Consider the following 26,467-nt stretch of genomic DNA (forward strand, 5'->3'; position numbering starts at 1 on the left):
GGGGGCTAAGACAGTCTAGTAAAGTATCGTTCAGCGAAGGGGACCTAAAACAGGAACATGCCTGATTTTCTCAAATAACAAAAAGAAGGCCGGTGTGACCAGAGCAGAGAAGGATGGGAGTAGTTCAAGATAAAGTTGTGGATCACTTTAAGGACTTTGTCTCTTCTTGCAAGTGTATAGGGAACTATTGGAGGATTTTTGAACATAGGAGTGCTATGATCCAACTTAAGTTTTTTTAAAAAGTGATGTTGACTGCTGTGTTCAGAGTAGACTATAGAGAGCAAGGATAGAAATGGGAAAACCAGTTAGGGGATTATTACACTAATTAAAGGAGATAGGTAGATTGGACCTGGTTTCAGCAATGAAAGTAATGAGAAGTAGTTAGATTCTGGATACACTTTGAATGACTGATGGGATATAGTTTGTGAAGGAGTGAGTCAAGGATGATTTCAGTATTTGTGACCTTAATAACTGGGAGGATGGAGTTACTGTCAGTTGAGGCAATGTAGCTATAGGTATGGGGGTTGGTATAGTGGTTGGAATTATACCTACAAACTTTGAGAGGTCTGTCATCCAAGTTGAGCTGTTGAGAAGGCAATTGGATATGTATGTCTGGAGTTCATGAGAGAGATTGGCTAGCAATGTCAGTTTGGGAGTTATCAGTGATAGGTAACAGTTAGAGCCATGAGATTGGATGAGATTACCAGTTCTGTGAATGTAGAGATGGATAAAATACAGGATTGCTCCTTAAGGCACTCCAGTTTTAAAAATTCAGGGAGGGAATTGAGGAATTGCCAAAGCTGATGGTAAAGGAGCAACCGCTAAGAAAGGAGGAAAATCAGCAGTGTCAAATCCTGGAAACCAGATGAGAAAGGGTCAAGGAAGTGGTGATCCTTGTCACATGACACTGATAGAAAGAAATCAAGAATTAACCATTAGCTTTGGCTGGGTATGGTGGTTCATGCCTGTAATCCCAGGACTTTGGGAGCCTGAAGCAGGAGGATCACTTGATCCCAGGAGTTTGGGCAACATAGTGAGGCCCCACCTCAAAAAAGAAAAAGGGATTTAACCATTTAGCAACACTGAGTTCATTTGTGAAGGTGATAGAGCATTTTCTATGGAGTAACAGGAACGGTGCATGATTGAAGAAACCAATGGGCAGAAAACTGGTGGGAGAGGATGAGAGAACAGAAGGCAGTGAGTATAGGCATTTCTTTTAAGGAGTTTGCTGCAAACGAGAGAGAGACATGGGACGGTAAACAGTTGTGATGGAGGATAAAGAGAGGGTTAAAGGTGGTAGCAATTCAGTCTTCATAAGTGAATATAGACACAGAAGGTTAGATTTAACTAGGTTTATGGTTTTCCCAAGAGAACAGGAAGGAGAGAGAGAAGAGTGCTGTTGCCCTCATTTATCCACCCTGGATGCCATACCCGAACCCCGTTGGAACGACATCATATTCATCCTACCACCCTTTCACTGCCCCTCACTCCCTTCGCATTCTCTTTACCTAGCTGAAACTCTATGGTCGGTTATAACCACAACACTGAAAGGGTTTCAAATACTGGGCAACAAAGCAGTAGGGACAGAGTAGGGCCAATCTTTTGGGAATCAGATTGCTGGAGATGAGGGATAACCTCGGAGGCAGAGATTTCTTGTGGTAGCTGACATAAGCCTGGATAAGTGGTCAGAGATGGAATTTCATTTATCCATCTCTGTAGCTAACATTGCAAATTATCTGTTTTGGGAAACACATAAAGACCTGTCCCTTTTAGTTGGAAGAAGTAATTACTTTAAAGAGGACTGGTATTTGAATGACCAAATATTGAAGTGGAGAAGTTTTAGTGTAAGTAGTAATTAACACAGAAATTTAAAAGATGTAACATGTCTTTATGTGATTTCTGAGAAGTGGTTGCTCTGTACTGAAAATGGGCATGTGTGTTTATAAGGTGATTTATATTAAATAATGAATTCAGAAACAAAAACTGATACATGTTTAAGATTCTAATTCTGGTGATATTATTGGCTCTTTGAACAAGGATGAAATGATAATAGCAATGGAAAAACAAAATTAAAAGAGCTGGATTGATTCTGTAACAAAATGAAGGTTTAATATTAATGCATTGTGACACAGGGATCAGTTTGTGTGTGACACAGGGATCAGTTTGTGTGTGCAGAATCAGTCCCAGCCCCTTCAGCCAACAATTAGTTAAATTAGTTAAATGCTGAAGAATCCTTCAAATACTGAACAGTTGGATGAAATCAGCAGTTGTTGGAAAGAATTCACACTCTTACAGAACAGCAGTGGTATTTTCATGTCTTAAACCAAATTGCTTTAATATGTGATAACAGCGTCATCTACCTCAGTCATTAGGATTCCAAAAGAGATTATATTTTTGACTTGGTTATTAAGATGATTAAAATTAGTCCCTCCTTTGAAATTTGACATCAGCTTTGCTGTTCTAAATTTAAAACTAGTTGCTTCAGCAGTCCCACACTTCTAGTTTCTGTACCAAGCCTGTCTCCTTAGTTTTCCCATTGGAATGGACACATTCTGTTCAACATGTCATTTCTGTAATGCTTCCTGCACAGAGTTCAGTCATAGTATTAAAAGAAGATACAGTGAGGTCACAATTTCCCCAGAGCTAAAAGTTAGTGAACAAGAAAGAAAGTCCAAAGTGAAGTGATGAAAGAATAGAGACTTTTCTTATATTCTGTATATTCCCCGGAAGTCAGGACAAGATGAAAAGAAAGGCATCCAAAAGAAGTGAAATTGTTAACAGAATGAGAAGAGCAAAGCATACGAGTGTAGTAAATGAAATGTTTGAATGACTTTGGCAGATCAGAGCACGTCATATTTCTGTATCAGGGTTTTTGTTTGTTTCTTGATAAGGCTAATGAAATTGCATTCCAGATAGGGGTTAATATCAAGTCTTCATGGCCAGTGACTGTGCTTTTGGGATATCACAGTGTCATGCCACTACTACAAGATAAAGCATATACAACAGAGAATGAGTTTGAAAATGAGGGGCCTATTGTGAATAAATATGCCTATGAGAGCACATTTAATAAGCCTCTATAACCTTCAGCCAAACCAGACATTCATTCCTGCATGGAAATGTTGCCTTGGAGAAAAAGAAACATAAAGATAGTCTATCAGTCTTCCTTTGCTGCAGTACTAAGAATAGCAAGAAATAATCATATACATGGGAAATTTGAAAATTAACTTTATATACACAACTTTACTGGGTATAAATAAAAAACTTTAATGCACTGATGTCTGTCAGGTTGTTGTAGGAATGGCTTCTCCAATTAGAAAAATAAATTAGTGTAATGTGAATGTTCCATTACTGATTGGTAAATGCACTGCACATGTTCATTGGAGGTTAAAAAACAAGTGAGTAGCCTTTTTTTACCTGCCATCAGCGTGGCTACGTGCAGCCGCTAGACTGAGACAATAAATTACTAAAAATTGTATGCTGAAAGTGCTTGGTACATTATTGGCATATTCTGGATGTGAAGAGAAATCTCATTGCTGTTCGGGACACTGTCATTCCAGAAGTAATCCACAACTGCCTTGCAAAAGCAAAATGACTGCTCAGATGAACAGATCAGAGTACTCTCCTACTATGGTGGGATCACCTGCAAAGATGCTCATGTTAATGCAAAGATGCTCATGTTGATGGTTTTCTAGGTATTGCCAACATGTTACCTCTTTTATTTCTAAATAAAATCATTTCTAATGAGAGGAGCAAAGCATATCATATATTTCTTTATTTCTAAAAAGTTGAGTCACTAAGGTTGTGAACTATAAAAGAACACATCAAGATTGAATCCTGTGTTAAGCATAAAGTAGTATCAGAGCCAGGTGCAGTGGCTCGTGCTTGTAATCACAGCTACTCAGGAAGCTGAGGCAGGAGGATCATGTGAGGCCAGGAGTTCAAGACTAGTTTGTGCAACATAGAGAGACCCTGTCTCTAAAAATTTTCTTTTAATTAGCAAGGTGTGGGGCCATGAGCAAAGTGTTTGAGCCCAGGATTTTGAGGCTGTGGTGAGCTGTGATCACACCACAGCATTCCAGCCTGTGTGACAGGCCAAGACCTCATCTCTAAAAGATAATGAGTCAGGAAAGTAAAACTGGACACTGATATATGACTGAAGTTCTGTGTGATATATATTCCTTATTTAGCCCAAGACATTTCTGGAGCACCTATAAAAACTGATTTGTAATCCAGGCTATGTCTCTTTTTAGCTTTGTAATCTTTGGCAAGTCCATTGAATTCTTCAGCTGTACAATTAGGAGACTCGATCAGGTGATTTCATTTCTCAGCTGTCAGTTCTCTAATTTCAGGCTTGGTAGCTTGTAGGAACTGAAATGGTAATTGAAACCTTTATAAACTCAAACTAAATCATGAGTTACAGATAAAGTCCATTCTTCCGTAACTTGATGTTACCATGCTTCTGGGTTTAAAAATTATGAATTTGACTGTTTAAAGGATTCTGCATATATTCTAGTGTGCATATTCAGAAACCTTTTTGTTGGAAAAAGCACCCAACATTTTTTATAACTGTACATATTAATTTATTGCCAGAATAAATGGCATTGCATGCTAAATAAAGTCAGATAATTCAAATCCACTTACTTTCATGTAGCTTTTTTTCTCCTAAATATCAACATTTTAAAATAAAATGTTTATGATTTTATATGAGGTAGAAATCTTACTTAATTCTTTGGGGCATTGTTAATGGGATTTTTGGTATGGACAGTAGTTTTTAAATCAGTAGGATATTGCCACTTTCTACAGTTTGGGCGCTGTATTTTTATTGTTATTTGGAAAATAAAATAGTTGAGCCAGGTGGTAGTAAGGCAAAGAAAATTGGCATTCTTAAAGGAGTAACTCAGTTAATTGCCAGGAAAGAAGACTGATATTTAAGGCTGATGATCAATTCTTGGAATGGTTTGAGAGCCCAGCTCTGGTCAGAAGACAATTTGAATCTTAGTTCCTCCACTGTGATCCCAGATAATTTACTTAATAATTATGTGCTGATTTGTGAAATGTAGACCATGATACATCTTTTTCCATGTTGCTGCCTGAACCCATTCATTCTGCAATTAGAAAAATAGTGGTCATGTGCTACATACTAGGCAAAGAAGTACCTATCGCATGCTAGCCAATAGGTGAAGAAGATGGGGTTTCTGCCATTTGGGAACTTAATGTGGAACTAAAAGAGACAGAAGCAAGATTACAGATGAGTTAGAGTCTCCAATGAAAGAAACCAGGTGAAGTGAGAGAGAGTAACTGAGTCAGGTGACTTTTTAAGGGAATCTGAGCTATGGCACTTTTTATAAGACGTGAAAAATAAGAAGGAAACAGCCTTGTGAAAATGATTGTATGAGCTAACACCTATTAAACATTTATGAACATGACAGTCAATGCCTGTGATGTGCAAAAAATAGTTAAATATTCTAACTCCAAAAGGAATTTAACATTGTTTTGATCTTTCTCTTAGTCTGTGTTCTGTTGCTGTAATGATACCTGAGACTGGATAATTTATCAAGAATAAAGGTTTTATCTAACAAAATAACAGAAAACCAAACACCACATGTTCTCACTCATAAGTGGGAGTTGAACAGTGAGAACACGTGGACACAAGGAGGGGAACATCACACACTAGGGCCTGTTGGGATAAGGGGCTAGGGGAGGGATAGCATTGGGAGAAATACCTAATGTAGGAGACGGATTGATGGGTGCAGCAAGCCACCATGGCAGGTGTATACCTATGTAACAAAACTGCATGTTCTGCACATGTACCCCAGAAAAGTATAATAATAATAATAGTGGTAATAATAATAATAATAAAATTGACTAGCACCTTGATCTTGGACTTCCCAGCCTCCAAAACAGTGAAAAATAAATTCATGTTGTTTAAGGCCCACAAAAATAAATAAATAAGATTTTATTTTTAATTTATCAAGAATAAAGGTTAATTTGGCTCATGATTCTGGAGCCTGGGGTTTCATATTATGACCCTGGTGAGAGTCTTGTGCTGTATCATAACATGATGGAGAAGCAGAATGGGAAGTGGGCAAGTGCAAAGATAAAATACAGGAGAGTCAGCCTCATTCTACAGCAATCCCCTCTGTTGGTAACTAATCCAGTCTGGGGAGAGGGAGAACGCACTCCCACCAGATGTCATTAAATTTGTCAAGGGCAGATCCCTTGTTATCCAAATACCTCTTAAAAGTCTCACCATCTCCCAGCACCATTACACTGGGGACCAAGCCTCAGTAGGAGTTTGGTGTGGACAAACCATATCCAAACCACAGCAAACCTTGACAGTGTTTTGTAATAAATATGAGAAGTGCAAAGTTTGGGACACCCTTGTCTCCCTCTTATTGAATCTAGGGGGTAGGGTCCAGCAATCTTTGTTTTAACAAGCCTGCTAACTGAAGTTTGGGAACCACTCATTTTCAAACTTGACAGCACATTTGTAATCGCTAAGGGCACTTTACACATTTGATCCCCCAGAGAGTCTGACTTAACTGTGTGCAGCTTGGGAATCAGAATTTTTAAAAAAAGTGTCCCTGGTGATTCTAATATGTAGCCAAGGCCAAGAATCACTGGGCTAGAAAAGCAGAAAGTTCATAATCACTAAGTTAAACAGAACCAATTTTTTTTTAAATGATCACAGCTGCTTTGCACATGGAACAAGAAGAATGGGCTCAGTTGGCCACACACTGCATTCAGGCATGCAGTCAGCCTTAAAAAGTGGCCAGGAGAGCCCAGGCTGGGCTAATGTACACAGTGAGAGAGCTGTGAACTGAGGGACCTCTGGGCTGCATCCCATATTTAGACAGAGAATCACATTTTCCAGTACACACTGGCTGCTAATCACATACCTCACAAAAGCAACAGCTTCTGCAGGTGTAAGTAATTAGGATTTATTTAACTCCATTTAAGGATGCCTGCCATTCCCTGCTTCTTACTTAGCAAATTGCCATGATTACATATTTGACTGGGAAACAAGTATACAAATTATTCCTTGCTAAGGGTTTGAGAAAAACGGCACATAAAAGAGAAATCGCAGTTCCACAAAAGGCTTAAAATATGGGTGCTGGGCCCGGCAGTATGTCATAACATTCTCTACATGCAGGATCCATGTAAAAGAGTAACATTATCTGGGTGATTGACCCTGCAATAGGCCAAAATTTCTGTCTGTGGTCATGATTTGAGAAAAAAAAAAGTGAATTAAATAACCTGATAGTGGGGCTGAGCAATATTTCACAATCCCTCCATTAGACCAGTCAGAAAGAGAGTCACTTCACTTAATGGGCTCAGATATATATCCCAGCGTCCCCAGTAAACAAGGGCTAGGCAGAAAGAGAGAGTCCTATCACCTAAATTCTTCCCTAGTTATATGCCAAAATCTTACCTGTGGGCAGAAACCTGTCAGAAGAGCCACATCACCTGGGTACAACTGCAAGTAATATGTCACCATCCTCAATATAGATAGTTTTATTAAAAAGACGATGGTATCACGTGGGTGCTCTGATCACCAATATGTAATAATTCCCTCTCTTGACACAGTCCAGGACAAAAAGAAGACTTGTGTCACCTAGGTTTTGCACTCAGTGGTATATCACAATTTTTTCAGAAAGGAGGATCCAGGCAGGAGAGATGAGTCACATTACCTAGATTCTAAATCTAGCAATACATCATAGTGTCTTGTCTGGGCAGGGTATTGGCAGGAGAGAGATATTACATAGCCAATAGGCCCAGAGACATGTAAAATTATCCTCTGTTTTCAGGGCCCTAGCAGAAGACTCACATTATCATGATTCTGACCCAGTGATATGTAACAACGCCCTTATAGAAAGGAATTTAAACTAAAAGTTCTCAACACAAGGTGCTAGGGCAAGGAATTAGACAAAATATCCTCATCTTTAAAGGTGACATTATTAAATGTTAGCTATTTGTGTATAAGAGGGTCACAATCTCATGTGTGTGCTAGTCATTGTATGATGCTGTCTACAATATCTGAGAACGTTACACAATATTCATGAGAGTTGCAATCCTCTCTGAGGCCTACAGGCATTCATAGACTTATGATTATACATATTGCCCTAAACCCGGACATGACAGTCAATATCTCTCCTATAGACTGGCGTTAATGATGAGATCATTATTATGACGGTGAGCTTGCTCCAAAAATGGTCACCATTCCACCTGTGGCCATATTCATTTATGAAAGTCATAATTCCAATTTTGTGGTGTACTCACTTGTTAGACTTAGGATCTCAACAACGGGCTTTGTAAATGTAGGATGGTAGAAACTTAATTTCACTTCAGTGTGTAGTCAAGGATCATAATCTTAACTGTTTGCTGGGCACTCTTAAGAAACCCTCTGTACCACACAAGAAGTTTTTATTACATGAGTTAGTGTTGTAAACTACTGTGAGCTTTGTAGAAACATGCAATGAATAACCTGACCTTTTGACCTAAACCAAGTGATGAGAGGAAAAATATCTCCTATTGGCTGAATCCCAACATAAGCTTGGTCATCATACTTTTGAAATGAAGAAAGGTATATGTCATAATCCCATTTGTTAGCAAACTTATGCAGAATGTTAACATCACTTAGGATATTTGTCAATCAATATGCCACGATGCCCTCTCTAAGCAGTGCCTAGGAAAGAGGGTGACATTAACTGGGGGCTGGAACCAGCAATATAATATAATCACATGTGGAAGAAATTCAGCAAAATGATAAGAACCAAAACACCTAGAAAATGGGCCAAAGATGTGTCCAAATACCTTCTTTGATCCTGGCACAAAAGAGAGTCATGTCATTAGGGTTCTAGGCCAAGCAATGTGCCCCAATTTCCTCTTTATGCATGACCTACGCAGAAGAGCAACATCATCCAGGTATGGGGCCCTGTAATACGGCAAAAGATCTGTTCGTGGGCATTGTTTAGTTACAAGACAAGAGTCACATTATCTAAGTGCTGAGTTCATCAGTATGTCACAATCTAACCATTGTAAAGACCCAGAAAACAACAGTCACATCACTTAGGTCATGGGCTCAGAAATATGGTCCAATGTCACCAGTACACTGGGCTCAGAGAGAAAAAGAGTCATATTACCTAGATGTTTCCTTAGTTATATGTCACAACTTAATATGTGGGCAGAAACCAGGTTGAAGAGCCACATCACCTGGTCCTGGGTACTGAGATATTCACAAGTCCGCCTTAGAAAAGGACCCTGGCAAGACAGTTACATCACTTAGGTGCAGATTCCACTCTTATGTCACAATGCTTCATGTGTGCAGTGCCAAGCATGAAGTCATATTACCTAGGTGATAGGCCCAGAGATATGTCACAAAGCCTTTTTGCAAGCATGGCCCTGGCAAAAGAGTTACATCAATTTTGTGCCTAGTCTAGCAGTATGTCACTATTCAACTGGGCAAGTTTCAAGTGGAAGAGCCATATCACTTACATGGTAGATCCTGTGATATGTCAAAATGAACTTTTCTGGGCATGGCCCTGGCAAAAGTGCATCATCACTTGTGTGTCTGACCTAGAAATATGTCACTGTTTTGCCCTGTGTGCAAGGACCATTCCAGAGAGGAGAGTTACATCTTCTAATTGATGGATACAGTAATACATCACAATGATATCTGTAGGAATGGTGCAAGCAAGAAAGTAACATCACCTGTGTGATGGATCCAGTGATGTTATAATTCTGAGTGGAGGGCCCAGGCAAAAGAGTCACATCACTTCAAGTTTGACCCAGATAGATATCAAAATCCCACATGTAGGCTGGAACCAGTCTGAAGGGTGAAATCATGCAGATGGTTAGCAAAGATTTATATCACAGTCATGATAGAATAAAATTTTAGGGATTAAAGTTACAATACCATGCATGTTCTGTTTTTATGTAGGACAGTTGCCTTCATCCATCTATAATGGTGAAAGCTGTCAGGTGGATGTGCATATGAAAATCCCAATTTTCTCCCTGTGCTAGGCCCTGTTATGACTGTCTCTATACAACACAAGGATGTTATAAAATATGTGTGAGTGTTGTAATCTTCTGTGACCTTTTTACCAGAAGGAGATCCTGGACATCACTTATCTCTTTAAACCTACTTATAAGAGTCAAAATATTTTCTATTGCCTGGGTTCACATATGAGAGTGCTTATCATGTATTTTAGATGTGTCTACATATATGGCACCATCCCATCTGTGGTAATTAAACAGGCAGACAACCACATCACCTAAATCTTAAGCCAGAAGTACTCCAATATCCTTTTGGTAGGGAGTGCCCTAACAGGAATGTCACAAACCTCGGGTGCTAGGCTCAGCTGTATGGTATAATGCCCCTTTTGGCCTATGTCCAGGCAGTAGAGGAGAGTCAAGAGAGATATCACAATGTCTTGTCTTTAAAAAGCCCAGACAAGATTTTCATGTCATTTGGGTGCAGTGCTTAGAAATGCTACACTCCTCACTGCAAGCAGGGTTCATGCAGGAGAGGAAAGTCGCAAAACCTAGACAGTGGGTCCAGAGGTATGTTATGATCGCTTCTGAGAACCCTGTTACAACATGAGAGTAAAATCACAAAGGTTCTTTGCAAAGATGTAGGTCCAAATGTCATCTGTATGCTGTAACAAGGCAATATTATTAAATCACTCAGGAGTTGGGCAAAGACATACGTCACAATACTACCTGTGAAAAGGGGCAGGGATGAGAATCATGATCCTGCACATGTCCTGGCTCTGGGGACAAGCATCATCATTAGGCTTTTTGTCTGGTCTCAGATAAATGTAAAAATGGACAGAGAGCAAAAAAAGGAAAGTTCCATTACCTTAGTGGATGCTGGTCCAGTGAAATGTCTCAATCGTTCTTGTGGCTAAGACACTGGTAGAAGAGTCACATCACCTGGATGCTGGTTTCAGTGATATATAAAATCCCCCCAGTGAGCAGAACTTAGGCAGGAGAGATGACAAACTTCATCTAGGCAATTGGCCTGAATATATGTCACTATGTCCCTTATGTGTACGACCAAGTCAGGGGAGTAACCTCACTTTGGTGTTGGGTTCAGCAATATGTCACAATCCCTCTGGTGATCAGGGCTCAGGCAAGAGATAACAAACATCACCTAGGTGTTGATCCAAGTAATATGTTACAAAGATTCCTATTGGCAGAAACTTCATTCCCCCAAAAAGTGTCACATCACCTGAGTGCAGTACCCAGTTATGTGTCACAACCCACCAGAAGTGCAGGGCCAAGACAGTAGAAGAATATCATATCACTTAAGCAATCAAGTTAAATAAAATCCACAGTGCTGTTTGTAGGCAGGCTTCCGGCCAAGATTTCACATGGGCCAAGTGCTTGTCTCAGTGATATTAATGACCTCTGTTGCATTGCCAAAAAATATGTTACTTATTGCTTAGGTGCTTGGTGCACATAAGTCACAATTTCAACTGTGCTCTGGGCATAGAAAGGGGACTCAAAACACTCAGATGCTGTGCAAAGTCATACTTCTCAATTACACACTCAAAAATGTTCAGAAATAACTTTCATAGTCCCACACAAGTCCTGGCTTCAGGTATGAAAGTCGACACCTTCCATAAATTGGGTTGAATTACAGGTGTCACAATCTCAAAAATAGGAAAGATCCATATATAAGAGCATCAATCCCACTTGAAGATTGTGTTCCAGTAGGAAAGTCAAAGTACCACAGGTTTGCTAAATCATAGTTCAAACATCACCAAACCATCTGTGGATCAGATTCCTCTGTGAGAGTAACAATTGCAAGCTTTGACTGCTTCTATGTGTGAGATTTACTACCTCATTTGTAGATTCTGTTCATTTGTGAAAATGAAAATCATGTCAGCTCTGTGTGCATCCAAGAGTCACAATAGTACCTGGTTGCAAGTACTTGTTATGAAACTCTTTGTAACACTCAGACTTTATATGATATGCCTGAGTAGCATAATTTTCCATTAATTCTTACAGGTGGGAGATCTAGGACTTTACCCATGGCCTTAAGTCGGCCTGTGAGAGTCAAATATCTTCCACTGGCTAGGTCTAGGTATGAGAGTTATTACTGTGCATATGAGATGAATCCAGGTATATGTCACAATTTCACCTTTGGACAGAGACAAGACAGAAGAGTCACATTATCTGGGTGGTGCAAGGGATGCATTATAATTTCCTTTTTTAGTCAGGACCCAGTCAGAACAGCCATATCACCTCGGTACAGTCTCAAATAATATGATGACCACTAAATACTGGGTTGAAAAATAGAGGATTGTCACAGCCCTAGGTGCTGGGCTCAGCAATCTGTTTTTATTTCCTCATTGGCAAAGTCCAAGACAAATAGGAGAGTCACATCACCTAGGTTTTGTACCCAGTGGTATGTCACAGTTTCTTCAGTGGCCAGAATCCAGGCAGAAGTGGAGAGTCACATTACCTAGATACTATATCAAGCACTATGTCACGATGTCCTCTGTGGCAGCACACTGGCATGAGAGACACATCACCTGGCTGATAGGCCCAGAGATATGTGATAATATCCCCTATTCACTAGGTCCGAGCAGGAGTTTCATGTTATTAGGATTCTGACCAAGTGATAATTCACAATGAACCTATGGGCAAGAATTTAAGCCAAAAGTCTCAACACCTGGTTACTAGGCCTAGTGATATGACACAATCTCCTCATCTTTTAGGGTGACCCCTCAAACTTTCAGCTAAGCTTGAATATTAGAGTCACAATCTCATGTGTATGCTGGGCCAATGTATGTATGATGCTCTCTACATCCAAGGGCTTTATAAAACCTTTGTTTTATAAAGCACCACAGGTCTGCTGAATCATGCTTCAAATGTCACAAAACCACATGTGGATCAGATTCATGTATAAGAGTAACAGAAAGTTTCTACTGCTTATAGGTGTGAGATTTAATACCTAATTTGTAGGCTCTGTTTATATGTGAGAATGACAACCAGGGTTCAGCTGGGTGTGTTTCCAAGATTCACAATAACACCTCATCGCTGGTGCCTGTTATGACACGCTTTGTACCACTCAGACTTTAAGTGATATGAATGAATAGCATACTTTTTGTGAATTCTTACAGATGGGAGATTGAGGAGTTTGCCCATGGTAGCCAGACTGTCTAAGAGAATCAAAATAAATCCCCTGGCTTGGTCCAGGCATGACAGTTGTTATTGTGCATATGAGCTGAATCCAGGTATGTCACAATTTCACCTTTGGGCAGAGACAAATGAAGAGCCACATCACCTAGGTCTTGAGTCAGGGATACAAAATAACCTCCTTTTAGGAAGGACCCAGACATAAGAGTCATATCACTTGGGTATAGTCTCAAATAATATGTCAATATGCCCACTGTATACGGGATTGAATAAATAGTGTATAGTCACACCCTTAGGTGCTGGGTTCAATAGTATAATTCCTTCTCTTGGCAGAATCAAGAACTAAGGGGAGAGTCATATCACCTAGGTTTTGCACTCCGTGTTTTGTAACAGCTTCTTCAGTGGGAAGGATCCAGGTAGGAGGGTAGAGTCACATTACATAGAAGCTGTGTCTAGCAATATGTCACAATGTTCCCTGCAGACAGGACACTGGCAGAAGAGACACATTCCCTAGCTGAAAGATGCAGAGATGTTTGATAACATCCACTGTTCACAGGGCTCAGAGAGAATTACATTATGATTTTGACCCAGTGATATGTAACAATGCATTCATGGAAAGGAATTTGAGGCAAAAAGTCTCAAAACCTGGGCACTAGGCCTAGTGATATTACACAACAACTTCATCCTTAAGGGTGAAACTTTTACATTTTGGCTGAGGATGCATATTAGAGTCATAATCTCATGTGTGTGCTGGGCCAATGTATGACATTTTCTAAAACACCTGTGGGTTCTATGAAACTTTCATGAGTTCTGAGGCCTACATGCTCATATGCAGTCACAATTACACATACTATCCTAAACCTAGGTTTGATAGTCAACATCTCTCCTGTGGGCAGGATTAAGGGGGAATATCAATTGTTAAGCCTCTGGGCTGGGTCCAGAAATGAATCACCGTTCCACCTGTGGCCAGATCCACATATAAAAGTCAAAATTCATACTTCATGCTGTATTCCCTTGTCAGACTCATTATCCCAAGAGTGAGCATTGTAAATGTGGGATGGTGACAACTTTTATTTTCAACTAGTTGTGTAACTGAGAGTCATAATCTGAACTTTTTGCTGGGCCCTGTCTTCAAAGTTTGTCAACAAAGAGTTTACACTATATAAGGTAGTGTTTAAAGCTTCTATGAGCCTGGTACAAATATGCAACCCAGGACTTTACATATTGCACTAAGCCTAATGATGAAATGCAAAATATATTTTATTGGGTGAATCCCAATATAAAGTTCATCATCATGCCTGTGAAATGAACCTAGGTATATGTCACAATCCGTTTTGTGAGCAAAAGCTAGGCAAGAGGGTAATATCACTTAGGTGCTGTGCCAGGCAATATGTCACAGTGTCCTCACTAGGCATGGTATAGGAAATACAGTCACACTAACTGAGTGCTGGACCCAGCAATAAGACACCACCCCACATGTGGAAAAAAACCTAGCCAAGTTATGAGTGCCGAAACACCTACCGAATGGGCAGAAGATATGTTAAAATATTTGATTCCAGCACAGGCAGGAAGTCAAATTATAAAAATGCTGGGTACAGAAATGTGCAATATGCCATAATTTTCTCTTTCTGCAGAACCTGAGTGGAAGAGTATCATCTGGGTGCTGGACCTTGCAATAGGTCAAAATTCCTTTTTTGTGGGCATGGTTTCAGAAAAAGAGGAGAGTCACATGTCCTGGGTGCTCAGCTCAGCAATGAGTCGATATCCTTATTTTGAAGGCCCAGGCAGAAAAAGAAAGTCACATCATTTCAGTCTTGGTTTCATACTTGTGTTCCAATAGACCCACTAGGCAGGGCACAGGCAGATTAGGAGAGTCATATCACCTAGGTGCTTCCCTAGGAATATGTCACAGGGTAACATAAGGACAGACACCAGGCAGAGGAACCACATAATTTGGGTGCTGATCCTGAGATATGTCACAGGGCTCTCTTAGGACAGCACCAAGTCAAGAGGGTTACATCAACTCGGTGGAGGTTCTCTGTTTATGCCACAATGTTTCTTGTGGGAAAGGCCCAAGGAGTGAGTAACTTCCCTTAGGTGATAGGCCCAGAGATACATCATAATGTCCTCTATAAAGCATAGCCCAGGCAAAGCATAACCTAGATGATAGGCCCAGAGATATATCACAATGCCCTCTTTTGGCATGGATCTGGCAAAAGGTACTTATGCCTTTGTGCCTGGCCTTGCAATATGTCTCTATTCTTTCTTCGTGTTGAGACCACTCCAGACTGAAGAGTTACATCACCTATGAGGTGGAAACAGGAATATGTCACAATAATTGTGATGGACATGGTGCAGGCAAGAATGTAACATCACCTGGATGCAAGATCCTGTGATATATTACAATCTTTACTTAGAGAAGGGCCTGGGCAGGAGAGTCACATCACCTTGAGGTTGGACTTGGTAGATATCAAACTCCCATATATGTTCTGGAACAAGACAGGACAGTCAAACTTCACAGATGCTTGGCAAAGATTGATATCACAATCACACTGTCCAACTATTCCAAATATGAGATTTACAATAGCCCACATGTCCTTTTTCAAGTGTGACAGTTGGCTTCATCCATGTGAGATGATAATAATCCTTACTGTCAGCTGGATGAGCATACAAGATGCACAATTTTACCTGCATTCTAAGACCTGCTTTGACTCCTTCTGTATAACCCAAGAGCTTTGTAAAATATGTGTGAGCATTGTAATCTTTTGTGACCTTTGTGCAAGAAGGAGATTCAGGACACCATGCATGTCCCTAACCCTACTTATAAGAGTAAAAATATCCTCTATTGGAGGAATCTACATATAAAAGTCATTATCATTCCTGTTAGTCGTGCCTAGTTATATGTTACAAATGCCTTTGTGGTTATGAAGCAGACAGAACAGCAACATCACCTAAATGCTGGGCCAAAACTATTCCAATATTCTTTTTGTAGGCTAGGTCTTTTCAGAAATGTCTCAAAATTTGTGTGCTAGGTTTATCTCTGTTGTGCAATGTCTTTGTGGCCAGTGACCAGGCAGGAGAGGAGAGTCATATCATCTAAAAGCTGTGCCCAGAAATATGTCACAATGTCTCCTGTTGACAGGATCCAGAATAGACAGTCATGTCATTTAGATGCAGTGTTTACAAATGCTACAATTATTAAAGGAAGTTGGGTACAGGCCAAAGAGGAGTCAAGTAACCTAAATGATGTGTCCAGAAATATGTGACATTGCCCCTGAGGATACTGTTAATATAGCACGGTCAAATCACCAAGGTGTTTGGCATGGATATTTGTCACAATCTCATTTTGGGGCTACACCTTGGCAGAATTATTAAGTCACTCAGGAGCTGGGCAAAAGTCTATGTCACAATTAAACTTGTGGAAAAGTTTAAGAATAAAACTCATCATACTACACATGTCCTGGCTCCACACATATGAGTTGATATTAGACTTTTGTAACGACCTCAGATATAAAGCACAATATCACTTGTGGCCAGAGGGAAGGTAAGAAGTCACATCACCTATTTGGGTGAGAGTCCAGTGAGATGTCACAATCCCCCTTGTGGGCAGGACCCTGGCAGAAGAGTTATATCACCTGGAAGCTCACTTCAGTGACATTTGAAAACCCCCTATGTAGGCAGGACTTTGGCAAGAGGATACTTATTTCACCTAGGCAATTGTCCTACTTGTATGTAGCAATGACCCTCATGTATAGTACCCAACCTGGAGAGTGACCTCACATTGGTGCTGGGCCCAGAAGTATGTCACAATATCACTTTGGTCAGGGCCCAGGTAAAGGCAAAGAAACATTACCTAATTTGTAAACCAAGTAATATGTCACATAAACCCTGTTGGCAGAAACAAAATAGGAGAATCACATTACCTGGGTGCCATACCCAGTTATTTGTCACAATGCACTGTAAATGCAAGGCCAAAGGAGTAGAAGGGAGTCACATCACTTACATGTTGGACCTAGATATAAGTCACAATTATCTTTGTAGGCAGTTTTCAGACAGATAATTCACATCACCTGGGTGATGTTCCCAGTGATATATAAAAGTGCCCTTCACAGAGCCAAATAATGTGTTATATATTGCTTAGATGCTTGCTCCACCAATGGCACAATTTCTTCTGTGATCTGGGCCTATAAAAGACAGCCAAATTTTTAATGTGCTGTGCAAAGTTACCTGTCCCAATCACTCTCGGAAAGGTTCAAAAATAAGTTTCACATGTCACACAAGTCCTGGTTTCATGAGTCAGCACTTTCTATCAGACGGGTTGAAGCAGAGGAGTCACAGTCTCAACAATGAGCCAGATCTCTACATAAGATCCCATTCTTACTTGAAGATTATGTTTCAGTCTGTGAGCCATAGCACCACAGTGTGCTGAATTATGCTTCAAATGTTACCAAACCACCTGTGAATCAGATTCCTGTATGAGAGTAATTATTTCAACCTTCAACTGCTTTTTATGTGTGAGATTCAGTACCATCTTAGTAGGTCCTGCACATGTATGAGAATGAGGATTGTGTCAGCTAGTTTTGTATACATGAGCCTCATTCTCACCTGGTTGCTGGTCTCTGTTATGACACTCTTTGTATCATTAAAGCCTTATATGTTATTCCTGAGTGTTATAATCCTTTGTGAACTTTATACAAGTGAAAAACCCAGGACTTTACCAATGGCTTCAAACTGGTTATGAGAGTCAATATATCTCTTCTGGTGAGGCTGCACATTTTTGGGGACACTAGCTGTGGAGAATCTGTCCCTTGTGGACCCCTGACCCAGTGACAAATAAAGAACACTGACACACAGATATTTTGCTTTGCCAATCCAGCTGAGGGTCCCAGGCCACTCACATACTCTAAGGAGAGTCCTGTAAAGAATGACTAACATGGCACGAAGAAGCTTGCAAACCAGGAATTTCTTTAGTATAGAATTAACAACAGAAGTTTTGAGTAAACACAATTGTGGATAATTAACATGGTTCAGAGAGTAGTTCTAGAAATGATTAAGGTCAGGTACCATGGTCTAAAGTAAATACTGTTAGGGGCAATTTTCCTAGTTGAGGTCCCTACCAAGAAGGCCATCTTGTTCAAAGGTAGTTAATGGAGGTAGAATAAACAGACTTAACTGGGGAAGCCTATATTGTCCCTAATTTTACCTTATGACATAATATTCTAAGGTAAGAACAGGCCACTTTGAGCCTGTTCAATTCTTGCCAGCTATTTAACCTTTCAGCCTTCCAAAAAGGTTTGTGACTATTCCTTATAATGCTCCCTAATATTTCCTTTTAATATTTCTGCCACCAACCTGAGTGAATCACAACATACTGGCTAGGACCAGGTATTAGAGATATTATTGTACAGGAGTGCTTAACCCACACATTTGTCACAATCCCACCTATAAGCAGGAAGGGGCCAGGAGAGTCACATCAGCTGGATTCTTAGCCACTGGTACAGTTTAAAAACATTTATAGGCTGGGTCTAGTCTGAAGAATCACATCACCTAGATACAGACTGAGATATTATTCATCAAGACTGCTATTGGAGGTTGAGCCAAGATGGCCAAATAGGAACAGCTCTAGTCTACAGCTCCCAGCTTAAGTGACACAGAATATGAATGATTTCTGCATTTCCAACTGAGGTAACAGGTTTATCTCACTGGAGATTGTTGGACAGTGGGTGCAGGAGAGTGGGTGCTGTGCACTGAGCATGAGCTGAAGCAGGGTGAGGCATCACCTCACCCAGGAAGTGCAAGGGGTCAGGGAATTCACTTTCCTAGCCAAGAAAGGGGGAGACAGATGGCACCTGGAAAATCGGGTCACTCCCCCCCAATACTGCATTTTTCCAACAGTCTTAGCAAATGGCACACCAGGAGATTGTATCCCATGCCTGGCTTGGAGGGTCCTATGCCCATGGAGCCTTTCTCATATTGCTAGCACAGCAGTCTGAGATCAAACTGCAAGGTGGCAGCAAGGCTGAAGTATGGGCGCCCACCATTGCTGAGGCTTGAGCAGGTAAACAAAGTGGCTGGGAAGCCCGAACTGGGTGAAACCCCCCACAGCTGAAGGAGGCCTGCCTGCCTCTGTAGATTCCACCTCTGGGGGCAGGGCATAGCCAAACAAAAGGCAGCAGAAACCGCTGCAGACCTAAATGTGCCTGTCTGAGAGCTTTGAAGAGAGTAGTGGTTATCCCAGAACAAAGCTTGAGATCTGAGAATGGACAAACTGCCTCCACAAGTGGGTCCCTTACCCCTGAGTAGCCTAATTGGGAGGCATCCCTGGTAGGGGCAGATTGACACCGCACATGGCCTGGCACTCCTCTGAGACAAAAGATCCAGAGGAATGATCAGGCAGCAATATTTGCTGTTCAACAATATCCACTGTTCTGCAGCCTCCACTGCTGATACCCGGGCAAACAAGGTCTGGAGTGGACCTCTGGCAAACTCCAACAGACCTGCAGCTGAGGGTCCTGACTGTTAGGAGGAAAACTAACAAACAGAAAGGACATCCACACCAAAGCCACATCTGTACATCACCATCATCAAACACCAAATGTAGATAAAACCACAAAGATGGGGAAAAACAGAGCAGAAAAACTGGAAATTCTAAGAATCTAAGTGCCTCTCCTCCTTCAAAGGTATGCAGCTCCTCACCAACAATGGAACAAAGCTGGACAGAGAATGACTGATGAGTTGAGAGAAGAAGGCTTCAGCCAATCGAACTACTCTGAGCTAAAGAAGGAAGTTCGAACCCATGGCAAAAAAAGTTAAAAACCTTGAAAAAAGATTAAATGAATGGCTAACTAGAATCGCCAATGCAGAGAAGTACTTAAAGGACCTGATGGAGCTGAAAACCATGGCAGGAGAACTACATGACTAATGCATAAGCCGCAGTAGCCGATTCGATCAACTGGTAGAAAGGGTATCAGTGATGGAAGATCAAATGAATGAAATTAAGCTAGAAGAGAAGTTTAGAGAAAAAAGAATAAAAAGCCTCCAAGAAATATGAGACTGTGAAAAGACCAAATCTATGTGTGATTGGTGTACCTGAAAGTGATGGGGAGAAAGGAACTAAGTTGGAAAACACTCTGCAGGATATTATCCAGGAGAATATTCCCAATCTAATAAGGCAGGCCAACATTCAGATTCAGGGAACACAGAGAAAATCATACAGATACTCCTCGAGAAGAGCAACTCCAAGACACATTATTGTCCAATTAATCAAAGTTGAAATTAAGGAAGAAATGTTAAGGGCAGCCAGAGAGAAAGGTCGGGTTACCCACAAAGAGAAGCCCATAAGACTAACAGCTAATCTCTCAGCAGAAACTCTACAAGCCAGAAGAGAGTGGGGGCCAATATTCAAAATTCTTAAAGAAAATAATTTTCAACCCAGAATTTCATATTCAGCCAAACTTAGCTTCATAAGTGAAGGAGAAATAAAATCCTTTACAGACAAGCAAATGCTGAGAGAATTTGTCACTACCTGGACTGCACTAAAAGAGCCCCTGAAGGAAGCACTAAACATGGAAAGGCACAATTGGTACCAGCCACTGCAAAAACATGCCAAATTGTAAAGATCGTCAAGGCTAGGAAGAAACTGCATTGACTAATGAGCAAAATAACCAGCTAACATAATAATGACAGGATCAAATTCACACATAACAATATTAACCTTAAATGTAAATGGGCTAAATGCTCCAATTAAAAGACACAGACTGGCAAATTGGATAAAGAGTCCAGATGCATCAGTGTGCTGTATTTGGGAGACCCATCTCACGTGCAGAGACACACATAGGCTCAACATAAAGGAGTGGAGGAAGACCTACCAAGCAAATGGAAAACAAAAAAAGGCAGGGGTTGCAATCCTAGTCTCTGATAAAACAGACTTTAAACCAGCAAAGATCAAAAGAGACAAAGAAGGCCATTACATAATGGTAAAGGGATCAATTCAACAAGAAGAGCTAACTATCCTAAATATATATGAACCCAATACAGGAGCACCCAAATTAATAAAGCAAGTCCTTAGAGACCTACAAAGAGACTTAGACTCCCACACAATAATAATGGGAGACTTTAACACCCCACTGTCAACATGAGACAGATCAACAAGACAGAAATTTAACAAGGATATCCAGGAATTGAACTCAGCTCTGCACCAAGCAGACCTAATAGACATCTACAGAACTCTCCACCCCAAATCAACATAATGTGCATTCTTTTCAGCACCACACCACACCTATTCCAAATTTGACCACATAGTTTGAAGTAAAGCACTACTCAGCAAACAGGAAAGAACAGAAATTATACCAAACTCTCTCTCAGAAAACAGTGCATTCAAACTAGAACTCAGGATTAAGAAACTCACCTAAATCTGAAGGGGTGGGTCGCCCCTCCACACCTGTGGATGTTTCTCATTAGGTGGAATGAGAGACTTGGAAAAGAAAAAGACACAGAGACAAAGTATAGAGAAAGAAATAAGGGAACCCAGGGGACCAGCATTGAGCATATGGAGGATCACTCTGGCTTCTGAGTTCCCTTAGTATTGATTATTTGTCAGTGTTTCTCAGAGAGGGGGATGTGTCATGGTCACAAGACTATAGTGGGGAGAGGGTCAGCAGATAAACATGTGAACAAAGGTCTTTGCATCATAGACAAGGTAAAGAATCAAGTGCTGTGCTTTAGATATGCATAGACATAAACATCTCAATGCTTTACTAAGCAGTATTGCTGCCCGCATGTCTCACCTCCAGCCCTAAGGTGGTTTTTCCCTATCTCAGTAGATGGAACATACAATCGGATTTTATACTGAGACATTCCATTGCCCAGGGATGGGCAGGAGACAGATGTCTTCCTCTTGTCTCAACTGCAAGAAGCATGACTTCCTCTTATACTAATCCTCCTCAGCACAGACCCTTTATGGGTGTTGGGCTGGGGGATGGTCAGGTCTTTCCCTTCCCATGAGGCCATATTTCAGACTATCACTTGGGGAGAAACCTTGGACAATACCTGGCTTTCCTAGGCAGAGGTTCCTGCGGCCTTCCACAGTTTTTGTGTCCCTGGGTACTTGAGATTAGGGAGTGGTGATGACTCTTAAGGAGCATGCTGCCTTCAAGCATTTGTTTAACAAAGCACATCTTGCACAACCCTTAATCCATTTAACCCTGAGTTTGACACAGCACATGTTTCAGAGAGCACGGGGTTGGGGGTAAGGTCACAGATTAACAGCATCTCGAGGCAGAAGAATTTTTCTTAGTACAGAATAAAATGGAGTCTCTTATGTCTACTTCTTTCTACACAGACATAATAAGAATCTGATCTCTCTTGCTTTTCCCCACATTTCCCCTTTTCTTTTCAACAAAACCGCCATCATCATAATGGCCTGTTCTTGATGGTCGCTGTCTCTTCAGAGCTGTTGGATGCACCTGCAGACTAACAACAGACAAAACAGGCACACAAGGATTAATATGAAATTTATAATCGTAGTACTTCCAATGGTCTTAATCCAAGTGACAGGGTTAAGATTTGTGAGGCCGTCAGCAACTCCTGTAATTGCCTTAGTTCCTGGCACCAAATTTAAATGGGCTTTTGATGCTTCAAAAATTTATTCTTTTAATTTGGAAATGTCTAAAGTGAGATTATCTTCTCTTCCTTGTAGATGGCGTCTAACCATATCCCAGTGATGCTCAGACTCATTATAAATTTGGGGTGTAATACAAAAATCTGACATATTCCAGCCACTTTGTAACTGGAAACGATGTTCTAAACTCATGAGTCTGTCTCCCATACAAATGACAGTTTGTCTAAGATCATTAATTTGATTTGCCAATTTTTGATCAATACCAGATTGTGAATTCCACAGTCTTGTAGAATTTTTTTGCCAATCATTAACAAAGTTTACTGACTGAATAGAAGAGTCCAACGCAACTCCTGCCACAGCAGCCATAGCTGTGACTGCAATTAATCCCATAATCACTGCAATTAAAGTAAAAATGAATCTTTTGGATCTATTTAAAATGCTTTTTAATACTTCAGTCAAAATATGGATGGATGGCAAGGCCTCCCACGGTCGGTCCATGGACACAGGGATCCACATGCCTTCTCTTGCTCTCACCAGCAGAATACAGTGCTGCCAATTAAAAGTTGAATCAATGCAAGTAAACAATCTGCAGTTTTCACAGGTTATAGTTTGGGAGTCTGGTTTAATACCTATATATCCTACAACTAGCATATAAGGGGGCTTTACGCAACTTTGTAAAGGAACTGTTAGACTGGAATTTAGGTCGATAGTATAAAATGGCTTACAGTCTCTTGTTTCTAAAGTTTGATTTCCAGACCAAATCCTAATGCGGTGTAAGGCCACAGTAAGCCTCCACAATTCTGGATGTTCAGGACCAGCGACAGGACTTATTATTTTTGGTCTTGGGGTAGAGATTCCTTTTTCTCCCCATTCCCAAGGGTAGAAAGACTGTAATTTTTTGTGCTTATGTTTGTCTAGACTTTCTGTTAAGTTGCTATCAACAGCTGGACTCACTTGTGCACTTGGACACAAATGAGTTTGTCCTGAGCAATTGTGGTACAATTGGCCTCGAGGTGCCCAATCTATAATAGTTCCGAATTCATTGTTTTGTAATATAACCACACTATTGGCCACACATTCTTCCCAAACTAAGGCTTCTGTATTTTTTGATCCTTTGGGAATTTCCTTGGGGCAAGGTTTCCCTTTAGGTCTAAATTTTAATGATCTTTGATAAGAAAAGTCTGTAAATAATTGACCTGTGGCCTGAGTGACATCCCGCTTACCATGTGATAAGTGAATCTACTGTTAGGACTGACAGTAGGTACTTCTACAAACCAATTTTGGACTGCAGGCATTAAGCATCCTGGTGCTTTCCCTAGGCAAATAGGAGGATAATGATACTCAATGGAAATATTTATCATCATCCCTTCTTCTTCAGGTTTGGCAGGGCAGCAATCATCTGTGGGGCCAGGTACCCATATACTATCATTAACATATACTTCTATAGGATTATCCATCCATGTGACTGCCCAAATTAAGGGCGGGAAAGGCACATAGGCCCAGTAGGTATAATTAGCTGCAGCTGCTCCTGCAGGCATAGGAAGACTTACCACCGTTGATACAATCAAGGCTGCAAGCAGCATACTCTCTGGTCTTCTGACATCACTATTTTGTTCATCTTGTGAGTCAATGGTGCTCGATTGCTGTGTCTCCATCTCTGCGGAGGTGCTTTTCTTTGCATCTCCGATGGGTTCATTCTAGAACTTCAAATGTCTAGTGGGTATCCAAACAGGAAGATGATTTTCTCCTGGTGAAACACAAGCAACACCTCTCCCCCACGTTATCACCTTCCCAATTTCCCACATCTTATTTTTATTATCTTTCCACCAAATCAATTTTCCTTCATGTGGGCTGTTCTTTTTACCAGTAGGATGTTGTTCTGCAGAAGTAGTAGTCTGATTTCTATAAATGTTTAAAAAATTTAAAGTATAGAGTGCTAGATTAAGTTGCATCTGAGACGTGGTACACTCCTTACTGTCTCCCCCTTCTTTTTGTTTAACTAATTGAGTTTTGAGTGTTCTATTAGTTCTTTCAACTATGGCCTGTCCTTGGGAATTATAAGGAATTCCTGTTGTATATGAAATTTTCCACTGATTTAAGAATTTTTGGAAAGCTTTACTACAATATCCAGGTCCACTGTCAGTTTTGATTTTTTCTGGAACTCCCATTACAGCAAAACAAGACAATAAATGTTTTTTTAACATGAGAAGTACTTTCTCCTGTTTGGCAAGTTGCCCATATGAAATGTGAATAAGTATCAACTGTTACATGAACATATGATAATCTTCCAAATGAAGGTACATGCGTGACATCTATTTGCCATAATGCATTAGGACACAGACCTCTGGGATTAACTCCTGCCTCTTGAGTGGGTAGGTGTAAGACTTGACACTGGGTGCAATGTTGTGCAATATCTTTTGCCCGTTTCCATGTGACATCAAATTTATTTTTTAATCCTGCTGCATTTACATGAGTCAAAGCATGAAGTTCTTGTGCTTTTATGAATGCAGATGATACCAGTAAGTCAGCTTGTTCATTTGCTTTAGTCAAAGGCCCTGGTAAATTACTGTGTGCTTGAATGTGAATAATATAAAATGGGAAATTTCTTTTTCTTACAGTTTGTTGTAATAAATTGAATCACTGGTTTAATTGATCATCCATGCTATATTTGATTAGAGCTGTTTCAACATCCCTTGTAGCCTGTACTACATATGCAGAATCTGATATAATATTGATAGGTTGGCCAAAATCTTGTAACACTGTAATGACTGCAACCAACTCTGCTCTTTGAGCTGATTGATATGGAGTTTTGATTACTCATTCTTTTGGCCCTGTGTAAGCCACTTTTCCATTGCTGGAACCATCAGTAAATACTGTTAGAGCATTTTCTAAAGGTTTCTGTCTGGTAATTTTAGGTAGAATCCAAGTAGTCAATTTCAAAAACTGGAAGATTTTTGGTTTTGGGTAATGATTATCAATAATTCCCAAAAAATTAGCAAGGCCAATTTGCCATGTACTAGACTTGATAAAGGCTTATCTAATTTGTTCCTTGGTTAAAGGGACAACTATTTTGTCTGGGTCATTTCCATATAATTTTATTATTCGTAATCTTGTCTGACCAATTAATGTGACTGTTTGATCCAAGTACAATGTAAAAGTCTTAACTGTACTGTGAGGAAGGAATGACCACTCCAAAAGATCAGTATTTTGAATAATGATGCCTGTTGGAGAATGTGCAGTGGCAAAAATCAAAAGTTGGATTGGGGCTAAGGGATCTATTCTATTTATTTGCGCTGACTGAATTTTTGCTTCCACTAATTTAATTTCTTTTGTCACCTCTGGGGTTAACATTCTCTTACTATTTAAGTCTGAGTCTCCTCTTAAGATAGAGAACAAATTTGACATGGCATAAGTAGGAATGCCTAGAATTGGCCAAATCCAATTAATATCTCCCAGCAATTTTTGAAAATAATTTAGTGTTTTTAATGTGTCTTTCCTTATTTCTATTTTTTGTGGCTTAATTTTTTTTATTTTCTCTCTGCATCCCTAAATAATGAAAAGGAGTAGAGGTTTGGATCTTATCAGATGCTATTGTTAGTCCTGTGTTGGCAACTTCTGCTTGCAGAAATGTATAACAGTCAATTAATTTATCTCTCATTTCTGCAGCACATAAAATATCATCAGTATAATGAATAATAT

At 40.2% G+C, this 26,467-nt stretch overlaps 1 pseudogene; it reads right to left on the reverse strand.

The window, feature by feature from the left end:
• Nucleotides 1-22,481: 22,481 nt before the first annotated feature.
• LOC129025970 (endogenous retrovirus group K member 7 Env polyprotein-like) lies at nt 22,482-24,464 on the reverse strand (annotated as a pseudogene).
• Nucleotides 24,465-26,467: the final 2,003 nt, after the last annotated feature.

The sequence above is a fragment of the Pongo pygmaeus genome, chromosome Y (assembly GCF_028885625.2).
Source record: "Pongo pygmaeus isolate AG05252 chromosome Y, NHGRI_mPonPyg2-v2.0_pri, whole genome shotgun sequence".
NCBI classification, from domain to species: domain Eukaryota; kingdom Metazoa; phylum Chordata; class Mammalia; order Primates; family Hominidae; genus Pongo; species Pongo pygmaeus.